The sequence below is a fragment of the Rattus norvegicus genome, chromosome 13, assembly GCF_021556685.1.
Source record: "Rattus norvegicus strain SHRSP/BbbUtx chromosome 13, alternate assembly SHRSP_T2T, whole genome shotgun sequence".
Taxonomy (NCBI): Eukaryota; Metazoa; Chordata; class Mammalia; order Rodentia; family Muridae; genus Rattus; species Rattus norvegicus.
Window position 1 is genome coordinate 20218958 of NC_141546.1, and position 27296 is coordinate 20246253.

Here is a 27296-nt window from a genome sequence, read left to right on the forward strand (position 1 = left end):
CTTTGTTGTTTGTATACCCATTGAGACTCTTAAAGAATAGTTATTTTTACTTCACGTACAGTTGCCCATTAGAAATATCTTCTGGGTTAGGGATTGGAGTTCATGTCTACTTCTCCTCTCAGTGCTAAGACCTCATCTTTCTTAGACCTCTGCAGGCCCTGTGCATAGTGGCATATGTGCTGAGTTCACATGTGTTTCAGTGCTTTTGTGTCTGGAAGGCACCATTACTTTCATATCTTCCATTCCAACTGAGTTTACAATCTTTCTTCTGCCTAAATAGTTCCTGGTGGCAATGGTGATTCACAGGAAGAAAATGTTTCTAGGCATTGGAGGCTGAAGAGGTGAGAGGGCTTGAAAGAATTCATATGAAGGACAAAATCTGGCTTCCATTCCAAGTTTGGGAAGGCCCCCAGGAAGTTTGGATGGGAGAACAGGCTGCTGTAAGCAGAATGCCACAAGACTGAAACAGTTGTAATGGTGGACATGAATGAAAGTGAAAATTGCCTGTCTGAGTCCCAGCACAATGAGGCTATTGAGGGTCTAATAGAGAGACCATTTCCAGGTTATTTGCAGCTGACACAGAGGGATGGGAGGAAGGAGAATGGTTGACTTCTTCACAACACTTGATGGAGTCCCCAGGGAAAGGAGGTTGGCGAGAAGACAGGACCCTGCAGGCTGTCTGCTACAGGTCTGGGGATGAGACGTGTGTTGGCATGCAAAAAAAAACCAACCAAACAAACAAAAAAAAAACACAGTAAAACATTGAGGATTTTGTCTGTTGCTATGTATTGTAAATCTAAAAACTGGTCCCCAAGGGCTGGTGGTACTCAGAACAGAGAGAATCTTCAGGTACATTCAGTACTGCTATGTGACCCTGATTAACTTGGTTTTACTTAAAACTATTGAATGAATAAACATTTTGACACCCTGCCTATAGTTGGGCAGAACAGAAGCAGGAAGAGTTTTTGGTTCATGGGCTTTGTATGAGGGAAGAGGGAGAAGGTGGAAAGAGGGAAGACACCATGGGGTAAGGGATCATGAAAATTTCCCAGGAGGTTGGACCAGTCAAAGTAAGAATAGCTCAGTGAAATATAGCAAGTCATATCACTGAGTTATTAGCAGCGAAGTAGACAAAATATCCATAGAGGTTTGGTATCTTCCCAGCTCTAATGCTTCAAAGGCTTATCAAAAATAAAAAGGTTTATGTCTTATCTGGGAACTGAATGTTCAAGGTCAGGTAGAAACACCAAATTGACATTAAACGATTATTTAAAAAATGAAAATTGCCTATCTGAGTCCAGATCTAGTATGTCTGCAGGTGATCCCAGACAGGTGTTTCTAGGTATTTGCTGGAACACAAATGACAAAGAATGTGATAGAAGAACTGGTGGGTGACAGATGCCTTAGGAAGGGATTCCTAACCTAGGTCTAATGTAAAGGTCTGACAGAGTCCCAGAAGAATGAAGGGTGAGTGGAAGATCAGTTCCCTGAAAATCCTCTGTTATATATCCAAAAAGAAAATTCTTGATTTTCATTTTTTAGTGAAAAGACAAACCTATTTGTATGAAAAAATGTTACTATTTGTAAATAGTTAAGACAAGTGTGGTGGTTCATAGTTGTGGTTGTAGAACTCATGGAATAGAGACAAGGGGATCAGAAGTTCAGTGTCATACTTTGTTAATTTACAAGTTCAAGGCCAAAATGAAATGCATGAGACAGTGAACTATCTGCCTTATGAATAAACAAAATAATAATCCACTTTTCTAGCTTCCAAATATTTTAAAAGAAAAATTGTTGACTGTCTTAGAGGTGTAAAAAATATGGTTTTTTTTATGTTTCAAATCACATCGTTCTATTTGAGTTTTCTTGTGAAAGAAGCAATTAGATTCAGAAGAAACCATATCTTGAATTTTCAGGTAATACAAATATTAGAGTCTTTACACAGTTTATCTTGGACTAAAGTACAAGAACTCTTGATACTAAAAGTAGCTTTCCTCCACTTCGTTCTTTAAAGGCATGTCTAAAGGAGTAACAGTTATACCTTCTTTTCTTGCATTTTTAGTTTCAGTATACTTTTACTTTTAATGATTTGGAGTTTCAGAATTCCTTGCCATGGTAGATCTTCAATTATTGTATTTTTTCCTAGGCAATGGTCCCCTTATACAACTATAACAGCAAAGTAAGAGTGATAAATTGTCCACTACAACTTTTATCTTTTCTTAGAATCCAAAATGAGAAGGCTTATATTGAACCTAAACACAAATTGTAAAGATTAAAATGCAACATTAAGCAGATTTTTTCTCAATGCAGTCAATCTTTCAGATTGATTAGAGACCTTGAGTTTAATCCTGTGATGTTATCTTGCCCTTAGAGATGATTGTATAACTCTATGGGCAATCAGGTTGCTCATAGACAAAATCATTATGACCTCCTAAAATTGAAGCATATATTCATCTACACATTCTTAAGAATAAAAGACAGGGAAGTAGCAGCTAAAAGGAACTAACAATTGGAAGTATATGACATTTCGATCATACTTCTATTAATATTTTATTTACAAAAGAAAAATAATGTATTTATGTACATCAAGAAAAATATGTATTATTAGCAAAGGAATGTAGTGTATTTGATGCAAAGTTTTGGAAGTTCAAGCTTATTGACTTATATACTGTGATCTTTCTGTTGCTTCATAGAATTATAGTGAAGTGGGAAGAAGTATGTCCAAGTGGACAGAACATATACATGAAAAGGTAGATGAAGTGTCAGGACTTAATATCAGCTCCCTCTTGGGTCACACAAATTCCCACAAGTACTAAGAAAACTGGAGCCTAACTAATCCTCTTTCTAAATAAAAACACTAACAGCTCTTGACTTATTTCCCCTTGAAGGTCCAAACTTCTCTCAATGTCACTGAATTGAGAATCAATATTATCTGTGGCCTAAAAAAAGTAGATTTGTAAGCATGTTATATTTATGTGCCCAAAAGTTTCAAAATAGAAATTTTATTGAGGAAATCAAAACTATCAGGCAATATATATATATATATATATATACATATATATATATATATATATGTATATATACTAGGGTATATATAATAAGGTATACTAATCACCTGAAATAAGTCCAGTTTGTTACAATAAAGCTCTTGAATGTAACTAGGCCTGTTGTTTGGACTTATTTAAGGGTAATATTCCTTAGAGGCTGACAACATGCTTTCAACCACTGGTGCTATATCTTTTCACTGTGAATAAACCTTAGTTCCTTTGTTTTAACACAAATTTCCAGTTGTCTAATGCCATCCAGTATTCGTTGTTTAATCTACAGCCAGGATATACCATTGATTTGTTTTCTTCACTAAAGCAGAGTATCGAATGTTTTAGTGACTAGTCATTAAAAGGTAAGTATAATTTTGTCTGTTAACATGAATGAAGGGGTAAAGAACTTATAGAAGAAATGAAGTAGCATTTCTGGGTTGAAAGTGTGTACACTGAACAAATCCTCATAGCCTAGAGAAACACTTTGTAGTAAAGTGCAATGATAAAGAAATCTGACTTGTAGGAAAGACAGATTTTCAACTTTAACACAACATATCCTTCAAACTGGAGTGCCCAATTGTTTTCAGTAGAAATCAGAGGTTTAGAAATAGTCTGTTTTATGATCATAAATGATTTCCTCTATTTTCCATTTGTTCTACAACATACAGTGCAGTCTTTACAGTACTTAACAATGTGTTTTGTTTAGCACAAAACCAAGACAAAATTGCTGGAATTTTATAGCAGGACTACAGATTCTGCCATACATGTCTAGCAGATTTTATTTTATTTATTTACTTTAATTTTGTGTGTGATGTAATTGTGTATACATATACAAGGTGTATATGTGTGTGACATGTGCGAGCACACATAATAATAGGTACTTCAAGGCTACAGGAATGTGGCTGTTGTCCTCTGTTACTCTGGACCTTCTCACTCTTGAAGCAGAATCTGGAACTCATGTTTTACAACCACATAACATCCAGCAAGGTGTCTTTATACTCCTATTTAATCCCACATTACAGGCATGAGAAAGATGACCCCATCTTTCTCATCGTGTTTACTAAGACCCAAATTTAGGCACTGGAACTTGTACACCAAGCAATCTTTGCCACTGAGCCTTCTCTTCTGCCATAACTACAGGTTTTTAATTGATATTCATATGATATTGTTGTTCTAACAAAAATGGTTTGTAATAAAAATAGACTGGATTTTTTTCTCTCATATAAATCAAAAATACATTTATCCTCCAAAAATTGTGAAAAGACAATTCGTATCTTATTAAAATTAACTACATGTATGTAATGCTTCATTTTCTCCCAGAAGCACCAGGCAGTGGAATTCATGCCTGGGTAGATAGCACAGCCAAGTTCTTGCATTTCCAAAGGTGACATAAATAGAATTTTCAAAAGACAAACTTAATGCTACTTGATACCATCCAACAATTTCAGTAGTGAATTCTAGATTTCATATGAGTGTTTAATAAAATATTTTCCTTAGGAAAAGTGAAATGATATATTTTTGAACTGGAAGTACAGGAGCTAAAGCGATAGGTCAACGCATAAAGGTAAGTAAAGTTCTCATAAGGGGGCGAGTTCGCATCCAGCCACTCAAAGGATATGGCAGTTCGTTTTCTTCTGTGTCAAATGCCGTTATACTGACTCTGACACACAGACACAATAACTTTATACGATTCAAAAATAAGAAAAATTAATATCTTCTACTTGTAGATATAGTAGAAAACCCCTAGATAGAACTTAATAGGCTTAGTAAATTTTCAATGAGTTCTGAGAACCCATGATTAGTTATATGTTCAAAGTCAATTACCAAAAGACAAAATGTCTCTTAGAAAAAAAGAGTAGAGACACAGGAAGTAGAAGGGAGGGGCATTCAATTTGAAGGATAGTGAAGGAGAGCTTCTTTCTTGGGGATGTTGGCTGTGAGAAAGAACAGCTGGGTGCGTTCTCTGCCTCTCTGAGCTAGCAGGCTTTCACCCCACTATCTAAGTCTTTATTGATAAAATTGAACAATTGAGATTTTGTTTAAAAACAACATGCAGGAGAGACCCAACCGCCTGGTCAGGTGGGCACTCCTGAGGCTGCAGAGCGGAAGAGACCACCAACTCTGCTCACCCCTGCCCACATCCCTGGCCCAAGAGGAAACTGTATAAGGCCTCTGGGCTCCCGTGGGGGAGGGCACAGGAGCGGCAGGACCCCTGCCTGAGACACTGCCGGAACCTGAAAGAAACAGACCAGATAAACAGTTCTCTGCACCCAAATCCCGTGGGAGGGAGAGCTAAACCTTCAGAGAGGCAGACAAGCCTGGGAAACCAGAAGAGACTGCTCCCTGCACACACATCTCGGACGCCAGAAGAAAAAGCCAAAGACCATCTGGAACCCTGGTGCACTGAAGCTCCCGGAAGGGGCGACATAGGTCTTCCTGGTTGCTGCCGCTGCAGAGAGCCCGTGGCCAGCACCCCACGAGCGAACTTGAGCCTCAGGACCACAGGTAAGACCAAATTTTCTGCTGCAAGAAAGCTGCCTGGTGAACTCAAGACACAGGCCCACAGGAACAGCTGAAGACCTGTAGAGAGGAAAAACTACACGCCCGAAAGCAGATCACTCTGTCCCCATAACTGACTGAAAAAGAGGAAAACAGGTCTACAGCACTCCTGACACACAGGCTTATAGGATAGTCTAGCCACTGTCAGAAATAGCAGAACAAAGTAACACTAAAGATAATCTGATGGCGAGAGGCAAGCGCAGGAACCCAAGCATCAGAAACCAAGACTACATGGCACCATCGGAGCCCAATTCTCCCATCAAAACAAACATGGAATATCCAAACACACCAGAAAAGCAAGATCTATTTTCAAAATCATATTTGATCATGATGCTGGAGGACTTCAAGAAAGACATGAAGAACTCCCTTAGAGAACAAGTAGAAGCCTACAGAGAGGAATTGCAAAAATGCCTGAAAGAATTGCAAAAATCCCTGAAAGAATTCCAGAAAAACATAAATAAACAAGTAGAAGCCCATAGAGAGGAGACTCAAAAATCCCTGAAAGAATTCCAGGAAAACATAAATAAACAAGTAGAAGCCCATAGAGAGGAGACACAAAAATCCCTGAAAGAATTCCAGGAAAACACAATCAAACAGTTGAAGGAATTAAAAATGGATATAGAAGCAATCAAGAAAGAACACATGGAAACAACCCTGGATATAGAAAACCAAAAGAAGAGACAAGGAGCTGTAGATACAAGCTTCACCAACAGAATACAAGAGATGGAAGAGAGAATCTCAGGAGCAGAAGATTCCATAGAAATCATTGATTCAACTGTCAAAGATAATGTAAAGCGGAAAAAGCTACTGGTCCAAAACATACAGGAAATCCAGGACTCAATGAGAAGATCAAACCTAAGGATAATAGGTATAGAAGAGAGTGAAGACTCCCAGCTCAAAGGACCAGTAAATATCTTCAACAAAATCATAGAACAAAACTTCCCTAACCTAAAAAAAGAGATACCCATAGACATACAAGAAGCCTACAGAACTCCAAATAGATTGGACCAGAAAAGAAACACCTCCCGTCACATAATTGTCAAAACACCAAATGCACAAAATAAAGAAAGAATATTAAAAGCAGTAAGGGAAAAAGGTCAAGTAACATATAAAGGGAGACCTATCAGAATCACACCAGACTTCTCGCCAGAAAATATGAAGGCCAGGAGATCCTGGACTGATGTCATACAGACCCTAAGAGAACACAAATGCCAGCCCACGTTACTGTATCCTGAAAACTCTCAATTAACATAGCTGGAGAAACCAAGATATTCCATGACAAAAACAAATTTACACAATATCTTTCTACAAATCCAGCACTACAAAGGATAATAAATGGTAAAGCCCAACATAAGGAGGCAAGCTATACCCTAGAGGAAGCCAGAAACTAATCGTCTTGGCAACAAAACAAAGAGAATGAAAGCACACAAACATAACCTCACATCCAAATATGAATATAAAGGGAAGCAATAATCACTATTCCTTAATATCTCTCAATATCGATGGCCTCAACACCCCAATAAAAAGACATAGATTAACAAACTGGATATGCAACGAGGACCCTGCATTCTGCTGCCTACAGGAAACACACCTCAGAGACAAAGACAGACACTACCTCAAAGTGAAAGGCTGGAAAACAACTTTCCAAGCAAATGGTCAGAAGAAGCAAGCTGGAGTAGCCATTCTAATATCAAATAAAATCAGTTTCCAACTTAAAGTCATCAAAAAAGATAAGGAAGGACACTTCATATTCATCAAAGGAAAAATCCACCAAGATGAACTCTCAATCCTAAATATCTATGCCCCAAATACAAGGGCACCTACATACGTAAAAGAAACCTTACTAAAGCTCAAAACACACATTGTACCTCACACAATAATAGTGGGAGATTTCAACACACCACTCTCATCAATGGACAGATCATGGAAACAGAAATTAAACAGTGATGTCGACAGACTAAGAGAAGTCATGAGCCAAATGGACTTACCGGATATTTATAGAACATTCTATCCTAAAGCAAAAGGATATACCTTCTTCTCAGCTCCTCATGGTACTTTCTCCAAAATTGACCATATAATTGGTCAAAAAACGGGCCTCAACAGGTACAGAAAGATAGAAATAATCCCATGCGTGCTATCGGACCACCACGGCCTAAAACTGGTCTTCAATAACAATAAGGGAAGAATGCCCACATATACGTGGAAATTGAACAATGCTCTACTCAATGATAACCTGGTCAAGGAAGAAATAAAGAAAGAAATTAAAAACTTTTTAGAATTTAATGAAAATGAAGATACAACATACCCAAACTTATGGGACACAATGAAAGCTGTGCTAAGAGGAAAACTCATAGCGCTGAGTGCCTGCAGAAAGAAACAGGAAAGAGCATATGTCAGCAGCTTGACAGCACACCTAAAAGCTCTAGAACAAAAAGAAGCAAATACACCCAGGAGGAGTAGAAGGCAGGAAATAATCAAACTCAGAGCTGAAATCAACCAAGTAGAAACAAAAAGGACCATAGAAAGAATCAACAGAACTAAAAGTTGGTTCTTTGAGAAAATCAACAAGATAGATAAACCCTTAGCTAGACTAACGAGAGGACACAGAGAGTGTGTCCAAATTAAGAAAATCAGAAATGAAAAGGGAGACATAACTACAGATTCAGAGGAAATTCAAAAAATCATCAGATCTTACTATAAAAAGCTATATTCAACAAAATTTGAAAATCTTCAGGAAATGGACAATTTCCTAGACAGATACCAGGTATCGAAGTTAAATCAGGAACAGATAAACCAGTTAAACAATCCCATAACTCCTAAGGAAATAGAAGCAGTCATTAAAGGTCTCCCAACCAAAAAGAGCAAAGGTCCAGACGGGTTTAGTGCAGAATTCTATCAAACCTTCATAGAAGACCTCATACCAATATTATCCAAACTATTCCACAAAATTGAAACAGATGGAGCCCTACCGAATTCCTTCTACGAAGCCACAATTACTCTTATACCTAAACCACACAAAGACACAACAAAGAAAGAGAACTTCAGACCAATTTCCCTTATGAATATCGACGCAAAAATACTCAATAAAATTCTGGCAAACTGAATCCAAGAGCACATCAAAACAATCATCCACAATGATCAAGTAGGCTTCATCCCAGGCATGCAGGGATGGTTTAATATACGGAAAACCATCAATGTGATCCATTATATAAACAAACTGAAAGAACAAAACCACATGATCATTTCATTAGATGCTGAGAAAGCATTTGACAAAATTCAACACCCCTACATGATAAAAGTCCTGGAAAGAATAGGAATTCTAGGCCCATACCTAAACATAGTAAAAGCCATATACAGCAAACCAGTTGCTAACATTAAACTAAATGGAGAGAAACTTGAAGCAATCCCACTAAAATCAGGGACTAGACAAGGCTGCCCACTCTCTCCCTACTTATTCAATATAGTTCTTGAAGTTCTAGCCAGAGCAATCAGACAACAAAGGAGATCAAGGGGATGCAGATCAGAAAAAAGAGGTCAAAATATCACTATTTGCAGATGACATGATAGTATATTTGAGTGATCCCAAAAGTTCCACCAGAGAACTACTAAAGCTGATAAACAACTTCAGCAAAGTGGCTGGGTATAAAATTAACTCAAATAAATCAGTTGCCTTCCTCTATACAAAAGAGAAACAAGCCGAGAAAGAAATTAGGGAAACGACACCCTTCATAATAGACCCAAATAATATAAAGTACCTCGGTGCGACTTTAACCAAGCAAGTAAAAGATCTGTACAATAAGAACTTCAAGACACTGAGGAAAGAAATTGAAGAAGACCTCAGAAGATGGAAAGATCTTCCATGCTCATGGATTGGCAGGATGAATATAGTAAAAATGACCATTTTACCAAAAGCAATCTACAGATTCAATGCAATCCCCATCAAAATACCAATCCAATTCTTCAAAGAGTTAGACAGAACAATTTGCAAATTCATCTGGAATAACAAAAAACCCAGGATAGCTAAAGCTATCCTCAACAATAAAAGGACTTCAGGGGGAATCACTATCCCTGAACTCAAGCAGTATTACAGAGAAATAGTGATAAAAACTGCATGGTATTGGTACAGAGACAGACAGATAGACCAATGGAATAGAATTGAAGACCCAGAAATGAACCCACACACCTATGGTCACTTGATTTTTGACAAAGGAGCCAAAACCATCCAATGGAAAAAAGATAGCATTTTCAGCAAATGGTGCTGGTTCAACTGGAGGGCAACATGTAGAAGAATGCAGATCGATCCATGCTTATCACCCTGTACAAAGCTTAAGTCCAAGTGGATCAAGGACCTCCACATCAAACCAGACACACTCAAACTAATAGAAGAAAACCTAGGGAAGCATCTGGAACACATGGGCACTGGAAAAAATTTCCTGAACAAAACACCAATGGCTTATGCTCTAAGATCAAGAATCGACAAATGGGATCTCATAAAACTGCAAAGCTTCTGTAAGGCAAAGGACACTGTGGTTAGGACAAAACGGCAACCAACAGATTGGGAAAAGATCTTTACCAATCCTACAACAGATAGAGGCCTTATATCCAAAATATACAAAGAACTCAAGAAGTTAGACCGCAAGGAAACAAATAACCCTATTAAAAAATGGGGTTCAGAGCTAAACAAAGAATTCACAGCTGAGGAATGCCGAATGGCTGAGAAACACCTAAAGAAATGTTCAACATCTTTAGTCATAAGGGAAATGCAAATCAAAACAACCCTGAGATTTCACCTCACACCAGTGCGATTGGCTAAGATCAAAAACTCAGGTGACAGCAGATGCTGGCGAGGATGTGGAGAAAGAGGAACACTCCTCCATTGTTGGTGGGATGCAGACTGGTAAAACCATTCTGGAAATCAGTCTGGAGGTTCCTCAGAAAATTGGACATTGAACTGCCTGAGGATCCAGCTATACCTCTCTTGGGCATATACCCAAAAGATGCCTCAACATATAAAAGAGACACGTGCTCCACTATGTTCATCGCAGCCTTATTTATAATAGCCAGAAGCTGGAAAGAACCCAGATGCCCTTCAATAGAGGAATGGATACAGAAAATGTGGTACATCTACACAATGGAATATTACTCAGCTATCAAAAACAACGAGTTTATGAAATTCGTAGGCAAATGGTTGCAACTGGAAAATATCATCCTGAGTGAGCTACCCAATCACAGAAAGACATACATGGTATGCACTCATTGATAAGTGGCTATTAGCCCAAATGCTTGAATTACCCTAGATCCCTAGAACAAACGAAACTCAAGACGGATGATCAAAATGTGAATCCTTCACTCCTTCTTTAAATGAGGAAAAAGAATACCCTTGGCAGGGAAGGGAGAGGCAAAGATTAAAACAGAGACTGAAGGAACACCCATTCAGAGCCTGCCCCACATGTGGCCCATACATATACAGCCACCCAATTAGACAAGATGGATGAAGCAAAGAAGTGCAGACCGACAGGAGCCGGATGTAGATCGCTCCTGAGAGACACAGCCAGAATACAGCAAATACAGAGGCGAATGCCAGCAGCAAACCACTGAACTGAGAATAGGTCCCCTGTTGAAGGAATCAGAGAAAGAACTGGAAGAGCTTGAAGGGGCTCGAGACCCCAAAAGTACAACAATGCCAAGCAACCAGAGCTTCCAGGGACTAAGCCACTACCTAAAGACTATACATGGACTGACCCTGGACTCTGACCCCATTGGTAGCAATGAATATCCTAGTAAGAGCACCAGTGGAAGGGGAAGCCCTGGGTCCTGCTAAGACTGAACCCCCAGCGAACTAGTCTATGGGGGGAGGGCGGCAATGGGGGGAGGGTTGGGAGGGGAACACCCATAAGGAAGGGGAGGGGGAAGGGGGATGTTTGCCCGGAAACCGGGAAAGGGAATAACACTCGAAATGTATATAAGAAATACTCAAGTTAATTAAAAAAAAAAAAAAAACATGCATCCACAAAAAAAAAAAAGAAAAGAAAAAAAGAGTAGCACTTTGTTCCTTAAAATTAAAGTGATATGAGATGAGAAGTATCTCATATAATACAGATGAGAGGTAAAAACTAGGCAAATTCCCAGAACTGATCAGGCAAAGATAATTATGTTAATAAGAGGTCATTTGCTTGTATATAGATGAAAAGTTATATTTTGTTCAATCTGCAAGAGCTTTGTGGTGTATCTGGAACATCTAAATTGCTTGCATTAATGTATAAAAGTGTATAATTTGATAGCATACTGGATTAACTAGCTCACAAACTAAATGAGTCCTGTGAACACACTATGCAAATCATTTCCTCGAAGGTCATTTTTATTAGCAACAGTGGCCAATTTGAATATGCAATTTCTGAGAAAATATGGCACATAATATGCTGATGCCTTTAATATGCAGATACATTCAAATACTGTGGATGTAAAACCCAAAGAAGTTTGATTTGAATTTGACTTATATTAGCTTGACTCATTCACTTGCTTCACGAATATTTACAAGAAACCTACAGGTTGCTTAGCACCAGGTTGGCCACCTTTCCTTTTCATGCTCAGTCCTTTGAAACCATAACATGCTCTAAATCCATATCATCTAGTCTCTCTCTATATAGAAGTAGTTGAGGAAATCATGGTGAATATGACTGAAGAAGTATTTGTGGAATTTTTACTAGGTACCAGACATGCTGTGGGTCTCAAGAATACAAGGGTGGAGAAATGAACAAGTTTTTAAACCATCTTTCTAGTTAAAACAAGCCATACATAAGCCATTAAATAGATAATTTCAGCTTGAAAACATGGTATCAGGATAGTACCATCTTTGTTTCATTGTAGTTGAGTTTAGTTTCTTTCTGTTCAAAGGCCTCCCTGTTAACAGTAATGTCACAATACTTGTTGCTAGACTCTTTAGCAATGTGTTAGACATGTTCAAAAATTCTACTTTGTTTCTCTAAGACAAATATTGTGTCATGGGTTATTCTCTTTTCAATTTTGGAAGCAATAAGTAAAAACCATACTGTTTCAAATTAAATCCATACTTTAAAGAACTAAGGTAAAATGTTCAAGGTGAGAGAAAGGTCTCAGAGGCTAAGAGAGCTTTCTGATTTGTCACTCTTTCAAAATACTTGGGTTTTGTTCCCAGAACTTGCATTAGGTGCATCATAAACACCTTTAACCCCACTCCAGGTAACTGATGTGCTTTTCTGATCACCTTGGAAACCTGCATGCTGTGGTATGTACACAGAGACATATTCATAAAAAACAATACAAATACATCTTTAAAAATCAAACTTAGAAGCTGAGTTTTAGCACAGTTGACAGTTCAAGCTGCTGGGTAGGGAAAGGTGTGGGCTAGCTTGAAACTTTTTGTTGTCACTTCTTTCGACCCAGATCTGAAGACAAAAATAAAAAATCAGCTGATATTTTCTCTCCAATTTTATACTATAATTTTTCTCTGCTATCTGGGGTCTCAATATATAACTTAATATCATCGTAAATAGGAAAAGAAAAATTTGATTTAAAGTGTCATGTTTCACAGATACAGAGAAAAATGTAGTCAGTTTTACACAATAAAGGCTTTCATCCCATCTGTGTAAAGTTTCTGGTTTTATGACATGCATGGTTTTTGAGAATTTGGATTAGATCTTAAAATTAAGAATATGGCATGCTAGAAAACTTTACTATGATCATTATTTCAAATATTCATATGTGAATATTTGTGCATATATATACACATTTGTGTATGTATGTATACATATATATGAATGTATTTATATGTGATTATCTTATAATTCATATCGTAAGTCAAAGACATATACATTTGAAATTGCTGTATATACTTGAATAAAGTTATGGAAAAATAAAGATTATGATTGGAATTCATTTTGTGAGAAATTAAAGTGTAAATAATTGATTTTGAGAATTTCATGCTTTGTGACAAGTTCGAGATTCTAGACTATTTGAACTTCAACCTGCATTTTTTTCCATCTTTATTAAATTGGGTATTTCTTATTTAAATTTCAAATGTTATACCCTTTCCCCCTAACTCTACCCCCTCCCCTTATATATGGGTGTTACCCTGCCCATCCTCCCCCCATTACCGCCCTCCCTGCAAGAATTCCATTCACTGGGGGTCCAGCCTTGGCAGGACCAAGGGCTTCCCCTTCCACTGGTGCTCTTACTAGGCTATTCATTGCTACCTATGCAGTTGGAGCCCAGGGTCAGTCTTTGGTAGTGGCTTAGTCCCTGGAAGCTCTGGTTGGTTGGCATTGTTGTTCATATGGAATCTCAAGCCCCTTCAGCTCTTTCAGTCCTTTCTCTGATTCCTTCAACGGGGGTCCCGTTCTCAATTCAGTGGTTTGCTGCTGGCATTCACCTGTGTATTTGCTGTATTCTGGCTGTGTCTCTCAGGAGAAATCTACATCTGGTTCCTGTCAGCCTGCACTTCTTTGCTTCATCCATCTTATCTAGTTTGGTGGCCGTATATGTATGGGCCACATGTGGGGCAGGCTCTGAATGGCTGTCCCTTCAGCCTCTGTTCTAAACTTTGCCTTGCTATCCCCTCCTAAGGGTATTCTTGTTCCCCTTTTAAAGTAGGAGTGAAGCATCTGCATTTTGGTCATCCTTCTTGAGTTTCATGTTCTGTCACATGGCTCATCAGTTACCTCTCCTTCTTAATCTTGGCCTACTTCTTCCTCCTGTGCCTGGTGAATTTTACCATGTTTGACTCTTTCCCAGAATTGTTATCCATTCCCAGAAATCATACCTTCTCATTCCTTTCTTTGCTATAGAACATCACCTTTCAACAAAAGAAAGAATGGAAACAGGCAACCTAGGGAGGTAGGAGGCAGGGGTACTCTCCTGAATGTACCAGAGATATTGGTGAAAGACTCTCAGGATTGAAATGGAGGGACATTAGATGAAATGCCCTACAGTGGGGAGAGGAAACTTGTAGAACCCACCTACAGCAGAAAAACAGGTCATCAAGTGAGGGATGGAGTTGCCATCCCACAGTCAAAAATTCTTTTCCATAATTGTTCCTATCTGAAAGAACTGCAGGGATGGAAATGGAGAAAACCCTGAGGAAAAGGAGGTCCAGAGACAGGCCCAAATTGGGCTCTGGCTCATGGGGAGCCCCAAAGGCCTGAAACTATTACTGAGGCTATGGTGTGCTCACAAAAGTGTCTTATCTTGTCTCCCCTCCAAAAGACCCTATAAGCAGCCAAAAGAGTCAGATGCAGAATTTTTTCACATAACCAGTGGACAAAGCTGCTGACCCCTTTGTTTGAATTAGGGAAAACCTGGAAGAAGCTGAGGAGGAGGGTGACTAAGTAGGAAGACCAGCAGTTTGAATTAACATGGACCCCAGAGATATCTCTGACACTGGGCCACTAACCAGGCAGCATACATCAGCTGATATGAGGCTCCCAACATATATCCAGCAGAGGACTGTCAGGTCTGGACTCAGTCAGAGAAGATGTACCTAACCCTCAAGAGATTGGCAGGCCCAGGGAGTGGGTAGATCTAGTGGGCAGAGAGTGGGGTGGTGGGGACACTTTCATGGAGATGGGGGGGGAGATATGGGTTGTGGAACAGTCACAGGGTAGACAGGGAGAGAGATAAAATCTGGACTGTAAAAAAAATTGAAGAAAAAATATCAGAAGTTTAGAGCGGGAGTGTTTACAAACAATGAGACAGGTGATGATTAACAATACCATACTCCTTCCTGGTTGCTGCCGCCGCAGAGAGCTCGTGGGCAGCACCCCGCGAGCAAACTTGAGCCTTGGGACCACAGGTAAGACCAACTTTTCTGCTGCAAGTGACCTGCCTGGTGAACTCCGGACACACAATGGCAGAATTACTCTAGGACTGGGCACTCCCTGTGTTTACCGGGAGTCCCACACCAGCGGATCCCGGCCGGCAGCAGCTCTCTGCTCCCAGACCCTGTGGGAGAGAGAACTCACCGCCTGGTCAGGTGGGCACTCCTGAGGCTGCAGAGCAGAAGAGACCACCAACACTGCCCACCCCTGCCCACATCCCTGGCCCAAGAGGAAAGTGTATAAGGCCTCTGGGTTCCTGTGGAGGAGGGCCCAGGAGCAGCAGGACCCCTCCCCCTGAGACACCGCCAGAACCTGAAGGAACAGACCGGATAAACAGTTCTCTGCACCCAAATCCCGTGGGAGGGAGAGCTAAACCTTCAGAGAGGCAGACAAGCCTGGGAAACCAGAAGAGACTGCACTCGGCACACATTACTGATTCCAGAGGAAAACACCAAATACCATCTGGAACCCTGGTACACTGAAGCTCCCGGAAACGGCGGGGCAGATCTTCCTGGTTGCTGAGGCCGCAGAGAGATCGTGTGCAGCACCCCGCAAGCAAACTTGAACCTTGGGACCACAGGTAAGACCAACTTTTCTGCTGCAAGTGACCTGCCTGGTGAACTCAAGACACAGGCCCAAAGGAACAGCTGAAGACCGGTAGAGAGGAAAAACTACACGCCCGAAAGCAGAACACTCTGTCCCCATAACAGGATGAAAAAAACAGGAAAACAAGTCTAAAGCACTCCTGACACACAGGCTTATAGGACAGTCTAGCCACTGTCAGAAATAGCAGAACAAAGTAACACTAGAGATAATCTGATGGCGAGAGGCAAGCACAGGAACCCAAGCAACAGAAACCAAGACTACATGGCACAATCAGAGCCCAATTCTCCCATCAAAACAAACATGGAATATCCAAACACACCAGAAAAGCAATATCTAGTTTCAAAATCATATTTGATCATGATGCTGGAGGACTTCAAGAAAGACGTGAAGAACTCCCTTAGGGAAACAGAGGAAAACATTAATAAACAAGTAGAAGCCTACAGAGAGGAATCGCAAAAATCACTGAAAGAATTCCAGGAAATCATAAATAAACAAGTAGAAGCCCATAGAGAGGAGTCACAAAAATCCCTGAAAGAATTTCAGGAAAACACAATCAAACAGTTGAAGGAATTAAAAATGGAAATAGAAGCAATCAAGAAAGAACACATGGAAACAAACCTGGATATAGAAAACCAAAAGAAGAGACAAGGAGCTGTAGATACAAGCTTCACCAAGAGAATACAAGAGATGGAAGAGAGAACCTCAGGAGCAGAAGATTCCATAAAAATCATAGACTCAACTGTCAAAGATAATGTAAAGCGGAAAAAGCTACTGGTCCAAAACATACAGGAAATCCAGGACTCAATGAGAGGATCAAACCTAAGGATAATAGGTATAGAAGAGAGTGAAGACTCCCAACTCAAAGGACCATTAAATATCTTCAACAAAATCATAGAACAAAACTTCCCTAACCTAAAAAAAGAGATACCCATAGGCATACAAGAAGCCTACAGAACTCCAAATAGATTGGACCAGAAAAGAAACACCTGCCGTCACATAATAGTCATAACACCAAACGCACAAAATAAAGAAATATTATTAAAAGCAGTAAGGGAAATAGGTCAAGTAACATATAAAGGCAGACCTATCAGAATCACACCAGACTTTTCGCCAGAAACTATGAAGGCCAGAAGATCCTGGACTGATGTCATACAGACCCTAAAGAACACAAATGCCAGCCCACGTTACTGTATCCTGCAAAACTCTCAATTAACATAGATGGAGAAACCAAGATATTCCATGACAAAACCAAATTTACACAATATCTTTCTACAACTCCAGCACTACAAAGGATAATAAATGGTAAAGCCCAACATAAGGAGGCAAGCTATACCCTAGAAGAAGCAAGAAACTAATCATCTTGGCAACAAAACAATGAGAAGAAAAGCACACAAACATAACCTCACATCCAAATATGAATATAACAGGAAGCAATACTCATTATTCCTTAATATCTCTCAACATCATTGGCCTCAACTCCCCAATAAAAAGACATAGATTAACAAACTGGATACGCAACGAGGACCCTGCATTCTGCTGCCTACAGGAAACACACCTCAGAGACAAAGACAGACACTACCTCAGAGTGAAAGACTGGAAAACATCTTTCCAAGCAAATGGTCAGAAGAAGCAAGCTGGAGTAGCCATTCTAATATCAAATAAATTCAATTTTCAACTAAAAGTCATCAAAAAAGGTAAGGAAGGACACTTCATATTCATCAAAGGAAAAATCCACCAAGATGAACTCTCAATCCTAAATATCTATGCCCCAAATACAAGGGCACCTACATACGTAAAAGAAACCTTACTAAAGCTCAAAAAACACATTGCATATCACACAATAATAGTAGGATATTTCAACACCCCACTCTCATCAATGGACAGATCATGGAAACAGAAATTAAACAGAGACGTAGACAGACTAAGAGAAGTCATGAGCCAAATGGACTTAACAGATATTTATAGAACATTCTATCCTAAAGCAAAAGGATATACCTTCTTCGCAGCTCCTCATGGTACTTTCTCCAAAATTGACCATACGGGCCTCAACAGGTACAGAAAGATAAAAATAATCCCATGCGTGCTATCGGACCACCACAGCCTAAAACTGGTCTTCAATAACAATAAGGGAAGAATGCCCACATATACGTGGAAATTGAACAATGCTCTACTCGATGGTAACCTGGTCAAGGAAGAAATAAAGAAAGAAATTAAAAACTTTTTAGAATTTAATGAAAATGAAGGTACAACATACCCAAACTTATGGGACACAATGAAAGCTGTGCTAAGAGGAAAACTCATAGCGCTGAGTGCCTGCAGAAAGAAACAGGAAAGAGCATATGTCAGCAGCTTGACAGCACACCTAAAAGCTCTAGAACAAAAAGAAGCAAATACACCCAGGAGGAGTAGAAGGCAGGAAATAATCAAACTCAGAGCTGAAATCAACCAAGTAGAAACAAAAAGGACCATAGAAAGAATCAACAGAACCAAAAGTTGATTCTTTGAGAAAATCAACAAGATAGATAAACCCTTAGCCAGACTAATGAGAGGACACAGAGAGTGTGTCCAAATTAACAAAATCAGAAATGAAAAGGGAGACATAACTACAGATTCAGAGGAAATTCAAAAAATCATCAGATCTTACTATAAAAGCCTATATTCAACAAAACTTGAAAATCTGCAGGAAATGGACAATTTCCTAGACAGATACCAGGTACCGAAGTTAAATCAGGAACAGATAAACCAGTTAAACAACCCCATAAATCCTAAGGAAATAGAAGCAGTCATTAAAGGTCTCCCAACCAAAAAGAGCCCAGGTCCAGACGGGTTTAGTGCAGAATTCTATCAGACCTTCATAGAAGACCTCATACCAATATTATCCAAACTATTCCACAAAATTGAAACAGATGAAGCCCTACCGAATTCGTTCTATGAAGCCACAATTACTCTTATACCTAAAGCACACAAAGACCCAACAAAGAAAGAAAACTTCAGACCAATTTCCCTTATGAATATCGACGCAAAAATCCTCAATAAAATTCTGGCAAACCGAATCCAAGAGCACATCAAAACAATCATCCACCATGATCAAGTAGGCTTCATCCCAGGCATGCAGGGATGGTTTAATATACGGAAAACCATCAACGTGATCCATTTTATAAACAAACTGAAAGAACAAATCCACATGATCATTTCATTAGATGCTGAGAAAGCATTTGACAAAATTCAACACCCCTTCATGATAAAAGTCCTGGAAAGAATAGGAATTCAAGGCCCATACCTAAACATAGTAAAAGCCATATACAGCAAACCAGTTGCTAACATTAAACTAAATGGAGAGAAACTTGAAGCAATTCAACTAAAATCAGGGACTAGACAAGGCTGCCCCCTCACTCCATACTTATTCAATATAGTTCTTGAAGTTCTAGCCAGAGCAATCAGACAACAAAAGGAGGTCAAGGGGATACAGATCAGAAAATAGTCAAAATATCACTATTTGCAGATGATATGATAGTATATTTAAGTGATCCCACAAGTTCCACCAGAGAACTAGTAAAGCTGATAAACAACTTCAGCAAAGTGGCTGGGTATAAAATTTACTCAAATAAATCAGTAGCCTTCCTCTACACAAAAGAGAAACAAGCCGAGAAAGAAATTAGGGAAACGACACCCTTCATAATAGACCCAAATAATATAAAGTACCTCGGTGTGACTTTAACCAAGCAAGTAAAAGATTTGTACAATAAGAACTTCAAGACACTGAAGAAAGAAATTGAAGAAGACCTCAGAAGATGGAAAGATCTCCCATGTTCATGGATTGGCAGGATTAATATAGTAAAAATGGCCATTTTACCAAAAGCGATCTACAGATTCAATGCAATCCCCATCAAAATACCAATCCAATTATTCAAAGAGTTAGATAGAACAATTTGCAAATTCATCTGGAATAATAAAAAACCCAGGATAGCTAAAACTATCCTCAACAATAAAAGGACTTCAGGGGGTTCACTATCCCTGAACTCAAGCAGTATTACAGAGCAATAGTGATGAAAACTGCATGGTATTGGTACAGAGATAGACAGATAGACCAATGGAATAGAATTGAAGACCCAGAAATGAACCCACACACTATGGTCACTTGATTTTTGACAAAGGAGCCAAAACCATCCAATGGAAAAAAGATAGCATTCTCAGCAAATGGTGCTGGTTCAACTGGAGTTCAACATGTAGAAGAATGCAGATAGATCCATGCTTATCACCCTGTACAAAGCTTAATTCGAAGTGGATCAAGGACCTCCACATCAAACCAGACACACTCAAACTAATAGAAGAAAACCTAGGGAAGCATCTGGAACACATGGGCACTGGAAAAAATTTCCTGAACAAAACACCAATGGCTTATGCTCTAAGATCAAGAATCGACAAATGGGATCTCGTAAAATTGCAAAGCTTCTGTAAGGCAAAGGACACTGTGGTTAGGACAAAACAGCAACCAACAGATTGGGAAAAGATCTTTACCAATCCTACAACAGATAGAGGCCTTATATCCAAAATATACAAATCACTCAAGAAGTTAGACCGAAGGGAGACTAATAACCCTATTAAAAAATGTGGTTCAGAGCTAAACAAAGAATTCACAGCTGAGGAATGCCGAAAGGCTGAGAAACACCTAAAGAAATGTTCAACATCTTTAGTCATAAGGGAAATGCAAATCAAAACAACTCTGAGATTTCACCTCACACCAGTGAGAATGGCTAAGATCAAAAACTCAGGTGACAGCAAATCCTGTCAAGGATGCGGAGAAAGAGGAACACTCCTCCATTTTTGGTGGGGTTGCAGACTGGTACAACCATTCTGGAAATCAGTCTGGAGGTTCCTCAGAAAATTGGACATTGAACTGCCTGAGGATCCAGCTATACCTCTCTTGGGCATATACCCAAAAGATGCCCCAACATATAAAAAAGACACGTGCTCCACTATATTCATAGCAGTCTTATTTATAATAGCCAGAAGCTGGAAAGAACCCAGATGCCCTTCAACAGAGGAACGGATGCAGAAAATGTGGTATATCTACACAATGGAATATTACTCAGCTATCAAAAACAATGACTTTATGAAATTCGTAGGCAAATGGTTGGAACTGGAAAATATCATCCTGAGTGAGCTAACCCAATCACAGAAAGACATACATGGTATGCACTCATTGATAAGTGGCTATTAGCCAAAATGCTGGAATTACCCTAGATGCCTAGAACAAATGAAACTCAAGACGGATGATCAAAATGTGAATGCTTCACTCCTTCTTTAAAAGGGGAACAAGAATACCCTTGGCAGGGAATAGAGAGGCAAAGATTAAAACAGAGACTGAAGGAACACCCATTCAGAGCCTGCCCCACATGTGGCCCATACATATACAGCCACCCAATTAGACAAGATGGATGAAGCAAAGAAGTGCAGACCGACAGGAGCCGGATGTAGATCGCTCCTGAGAGACACAGCCAGAATACAGCAAATACAGAGGCGAATGCCAGCAGCAAACCACTGAACTGAGAATAGGTCCCCTGTTGAAGGAATCAGAGAAAGAACTGGAAGAGCTTGAAGGGGCTCGAGACCCCAAAAGTACAACAATGCCAAGCAACCAGAGCTTCCAGGGACTAAGCCACTACCTAAAGACTATACATGGACTGACCCTGGACTCTGACCTCATAGGTAGCAATGAATATCCTAGTAAGAGCACCAGTGGAAGGGGAAGCCCTGGGTCCTGCTAAGACTGAACCCCCAGTGAACTAGTCTGTTTGGTGGAGGGTGGCAATGGGGGGAGGGTGGGGGGAACACCCATATGGAAGGGGAGGGGGGAGGGGAATGTTTGCCCGGAAACCGGGAAAGGGAATAACACTCGAATTGTATATAAGAAATACTCAAGTTAATAAAAAAAAAAAGTCACTGCTGCACACTGAAAATGGAAAAAATACAGGTATCAGCAGTTGATGCCTAATGTAATTGAGGTACAAGTTAAATAAAATAAACAATATTATTTGATTTAAAAAAATACCATACTCCAGCCTGCAGTCATATCTGTACTGGATTTAATTCAGCATTTGTATAATGGAGAGATAAACGTTAAATGGTACATGAAAATATCACTGCAACAGAATTTGGTGAATATATGTTTGCATTAGTAATGTCTTCTTGGTAAAGTCTTTGCTATATTCAAATAAAATGTCCCTATTTATTTCTTCTGATTAATTTTACTTTGAAATCTATTTTGTCAGATTAGGCTAGTGGTGTTTGCTCATTTCCTGGTCCCATTGGCTTAGAGTAATTTGTCCATCCATTTACTTTAAGGTGGTACCTATTTTTAAAGCTGAAGTGTGTTGCTTGTCCTGGTCCGCTTAGTCAGCCTGTATCTTTTAATTGGAGACTGGAGGACATTGCTATTTGAAAATTATTGAAATGTGTGTTAATTGAAATCATTCTATTATTAAATTTTGGTTGCACTGTTTTTGGTTTTTTATTATTTCTGCAGTCTCTGTTCGTGCTTTTTCCTCTTTGCAGCCCTAAATATTTCTTCCCATATTTTCTTTAGCTTTTCTTTGTTATGTATATCTTGTTTGAGGCTGTTTATATCTTGGAACTGTTTTATTTCTCGTTCAATTATGGTGGATATTTTGCTTAATGGTTTAGTCTCAGTAGGCTTTCATCATTTATTAAGAAATGGAATACATAGCTCCAGGTTCTTGTGGCTTTTGACGTTTTTGTTGAGAAATCAGCCTTTTTGATAACATTTCCTTTGTATGTTATTTTTTTCTTTTGTATCTTTCTATAGAATACCTTTGTTATGTGTAGTTAGTAGTTTAAATATAATGCACTCTGGTGAGTTTCTTTTCTTATCCTGTCTCTTTGGTGTTCTTTGTATTTTGTAGACTTGTATGTATGTGCTTTACCCTGGTTTGCAAAACTTATCTTCTATGATTTTGTTGAGAATCTGGTGTATACCACTGACCTGGGTCACTTATCCACCATCTATGTCTGTAGATCAGATATTTTTTTTGTGGTGTCTCACATTTCTTGTGTATTCTTTTCTTTTGTCTAAACAATGTTTATTCCCTGTTTATTTTATCTATCTCTTCTTCAAACACTGATATTCAATACTCTACTTGACTCAACTTATATTTTTCTTTGAGTTTCCTAGTTACTTTATTGGATTTTTACATTGCATTTTCCTTTTACCTTAAGTTCCCTTTAATCAATCTTATTTTATTCAATTAAGTCTTGTATTGTCTGTCAATTTCATCAGTCATAAGACTGTGTTTTCTTAATCATCTCTATGGTATTTATTCTCCCAAGTTCTTTCTCCTTTATTGAGATGTTTCTTTGTGTGTTCTTTAAACTCGTTGTGTCCTTTGACAAAGTTAATATTAGCCATTTAAATTCTTTGTATTAGCATTCATCTAGGTAATTCTCATTGGAAAATATTTCTACAGGACTGGAAAGTTCTGAAAGATAACTTAAATGGTATTTCACATTGTGTGAATTTTTGTGATGAGATCTGGGTATTTTAGACTTCCTTTTTTATGACTTAGTCTTATGTGGACAGAGAAGAGAAGAAGAGAAGATGTGCTGGCAGATTGGAGCTAGAGGTTTTGTGTGGTTCGATTGGGATGGAATGATGTCAGATGGACAGTGTAAACTGGGCTGGTCTTAGGATATACCTAACTCATCTATGCCTGGGGTGTGGGGATAAGTATGACAGTGTAGAAAGGTTGGAATTTTTGAGGAAAGGATCTATAGGTTTATGGATATGGAGGGAGGTTCTGACAGAAGATTAGAAATTCTTTCTGGTGCAGACAGTTTTGGGAAGAGTAGGCAATAATACTGGATGTGGAAACTTGGATAGATAAGGCAAGTTGGGGATGGTGAATAGATAGGAAAAGTCAAAAAGATTCACTGAGACAGAACATAGAAAAGGGTGTGACAGATCTGCATGGGTGGAGAATTTAGCTTTAGTGCAACATGGTGGTGGACCAGGTCCTATTGGAATACTAGTGCTAGGTTGTGTCATAGGTAGGAATGTCTAGGCTAGAATAAGGCACTGCATAGATAACTTGAACTATGTCTGTTGGAGTGGGAAGAAGGTATGGATAGGTGAGGGTATAAACTCAGGAGAAGGATAAGGAAAATATAGCTGGATTGAGTGGTTTGATGACCCATGGGAAAAGCCTGTGGGGACATATATAGCCAGTTATTGTAGAAACATACAGATTACTTTTAATGCAGATGAAGTAACCAGATAATGCCGGGATACTAGATAGACAAGGGTGTGGGAGACCAGTCTTAAGGAAGAAGCCAGATGAGGAACAGAATATACTTCTGTGTGAGGCAGGCAAATATCAGTGGCTAAATTTTTTAACTCTGTAATATATCTGTTTATATAAACATCTGTTTCTTATGGTGGTGCATGATCAACACTGCAAAATTTTGGCTTGGTTATTGTCAGATGAACAAGTTAATTTTAGATTTTTTTCTTTTTAAAATAACTACAGCTTTCCTTTTCTCCATGCCCAGCTTAAGTGATATGTAACTGATTACAGGTATGAGTGAAAGGCTAAGATGGTTATTTTGCTTATCCATAGAAAGTGACAGTCAAAGAGTCCATAATTGGCTTTGTATGTTTTCAGATCTTGCTTAATAACTTGACTTTTACTTGCCTGTGTCCAATGAAGGCATAGATCATCTAGGTAGATTGATTAAAATATACATAAAATACTTATTAGGTAAACATGTAAAAGACCATAAAGCAACTCAAACCTTCAGTATTTTCAGAAAATTCTTACCTGCTAATGGCAAAATATAGTCTCTTTCAGATTGTATAACAAACTAGAAATATAGATATAATTTAGGAATATTTAGTGTAAAAGATTGGAGTGAAAGGCCTGCATCTGGGCAGATCTGGCATTATCTTTCTGAAAAATAAGGCAGGAATTCATCCAAACCAAGTGTCCTTATGTAAGCTTATCAGTGCCATAAATAACTAGCTCCTGTTCATATTCTTTGGAGTGTCCAGAATGGACTCATAAACAAAGCTATCCATTGTAAATAATGACAGAAGACACTGGTCAAAGTACAAATCCCAGAAAGGGTCCCATATTGTTTAGGGACTACAGAGAGGCCATTTCCTTTTTCAAAACCATATGACTACCACAAGCTTTGTCCCCAATGATCTCTTGTACCTTTTAGCAGAATAGCAAATTAGAGCTGACAGCATACAAATGCACAGAACTGGTCAAAACAGAATAATATATCAGTCCCATGTCTCAGCTGAAAAGGAAGGGACAAGACAAGTCAGTTCATATGATCAGGATGATTTACTTGTCTTATGTTTTTTGAATTGACACATTTGTCACATACTATGTGCGTGTGTATATGTGTTTTCGTGCACGTGTGAGCATGAGTGTGAGCACATACACTCATGCACACATACTAATGTGTGTATGCCCAAATAATATACATGTATATTGGCCTTAAACTTGTAACAATCCTCTGCCTTAACTTCCACTATGAGGTTTATTGGTGTGCACTATGATTCCTAGACTGATTGTACAATTTCTATAGGCCAACTTCTGATGTTTTAATACATTTGCATTGTTTATATCATAGTAAACACCTATGAATTAATTGTTTCTTCATGATAAAAAGATTAAAAAGATTTCATTAAAGGTTTTGTGAAATATACAGAACATTGTTTTCTATAATCACTCACATGTGCTTAAAACATTTCCATTTGTTTGTTTCTTTGTTTAAATATTTATTTATATGTGCCAGCATACTGCATGTCATATTTAAAGTCATAGAAAAATTACTATAATAGTTTTAAAATTACATCCAGCTAATGCAAGTATGAATACTTTAACTTGGGCAATCAATGTTTGTACAGACTTGATATACACGTCACGTCACGGTAAACAGATGTAGGAAAATCCTAATGATATTAAAAATCAACATATAAAATATGAAGATATTATACATTCTTGTGTCTTGCATATTTAACACATGTTGACACATTTAAGGTTTTTTATATGTAAACTTTAAAAAAAACTCAGAAAATCCTAAGCTTACAGCCAGAACTGTTGTGAATGCTGTCTAAGACCATGCTGTCTTTCTCCTGAGAAGTAATTTACATTCCTAGAGCTGGCATTGTACCAATTTTTGTTATCATACACACACTTGATTTTGACAAGTTCATAGTTGCATTATTTTGTATTTTAAAGTGATATTATACATATATCCTTTACTTTTTAAACTGCTCATAATTTTTCTTTATGGTCCATTTATTAATTAAATGTCCTGGGAACTATTCTACTCTAAGATAGAAATATTCCCTCTGCCCTCGAGCCTACAGCTACCCTACATGCACACACCCAGATTCAATTGTGCTCTCTGCACTGTGAAGTTTGTATTCTCGTAGAGTGAACAAGTGGTTTTCTGTTATGGACTCATTTCTTCCTCCCTCGAGTCTCAAGATATATTTGTCAGGGTTCTCTATAGGAATAGAACACACACATACACACACACACACACACTGTACATACACAATCACTTTGTATTAAAATAACAAATAGGCTGAATCACAGCAGAGTGGCTGAAAATCTGGTAGTTGCTTGGTCCTTGAGACTGAGTAGTTTTGCAGCTGTTGTTTCTCACAGGGGTGACTGACTGTCTTGTAGTTGCTCTGTCCACAGGCTGAGTCAGCATTCCAAGTCTAGTTCTGAAAATTTGGAGGGTTCATGGAAAGCTGCTCAGAGATAGAGAAGCCTGGGAACATGGGTCTCATGTTAGGGAAGGAACCAACACCAATAGCAGCAACAGAATTAATCAACTGAGGAAGCAGTTACTGAAACCATAAAAATATTCTTAGTCCATTTTACTACCGAATTTGCTCTCATGCTCATTAACCATTAGTGGTTTCTTATGTATGCCAGATAATTATACTTTCTTGATTCAGGACACGGTAAGTGAGTTTTACAAATATATGGTTTATCATTTCATTTTTATAGTTTACTTAGTTATGGTTTCTAGAATTTCTGTAGATAATTACTGTAAATATATTAAATTATACGTGGGAAATTTTCAGGTAATGATAGTTTTCCTACCTGATAGCCATTGTGTCAGATAATTATTCAGTTAATTGGTACAAATGAACAATAAATTGATCAATTGATATATGAAGTTGAACATTCCAACA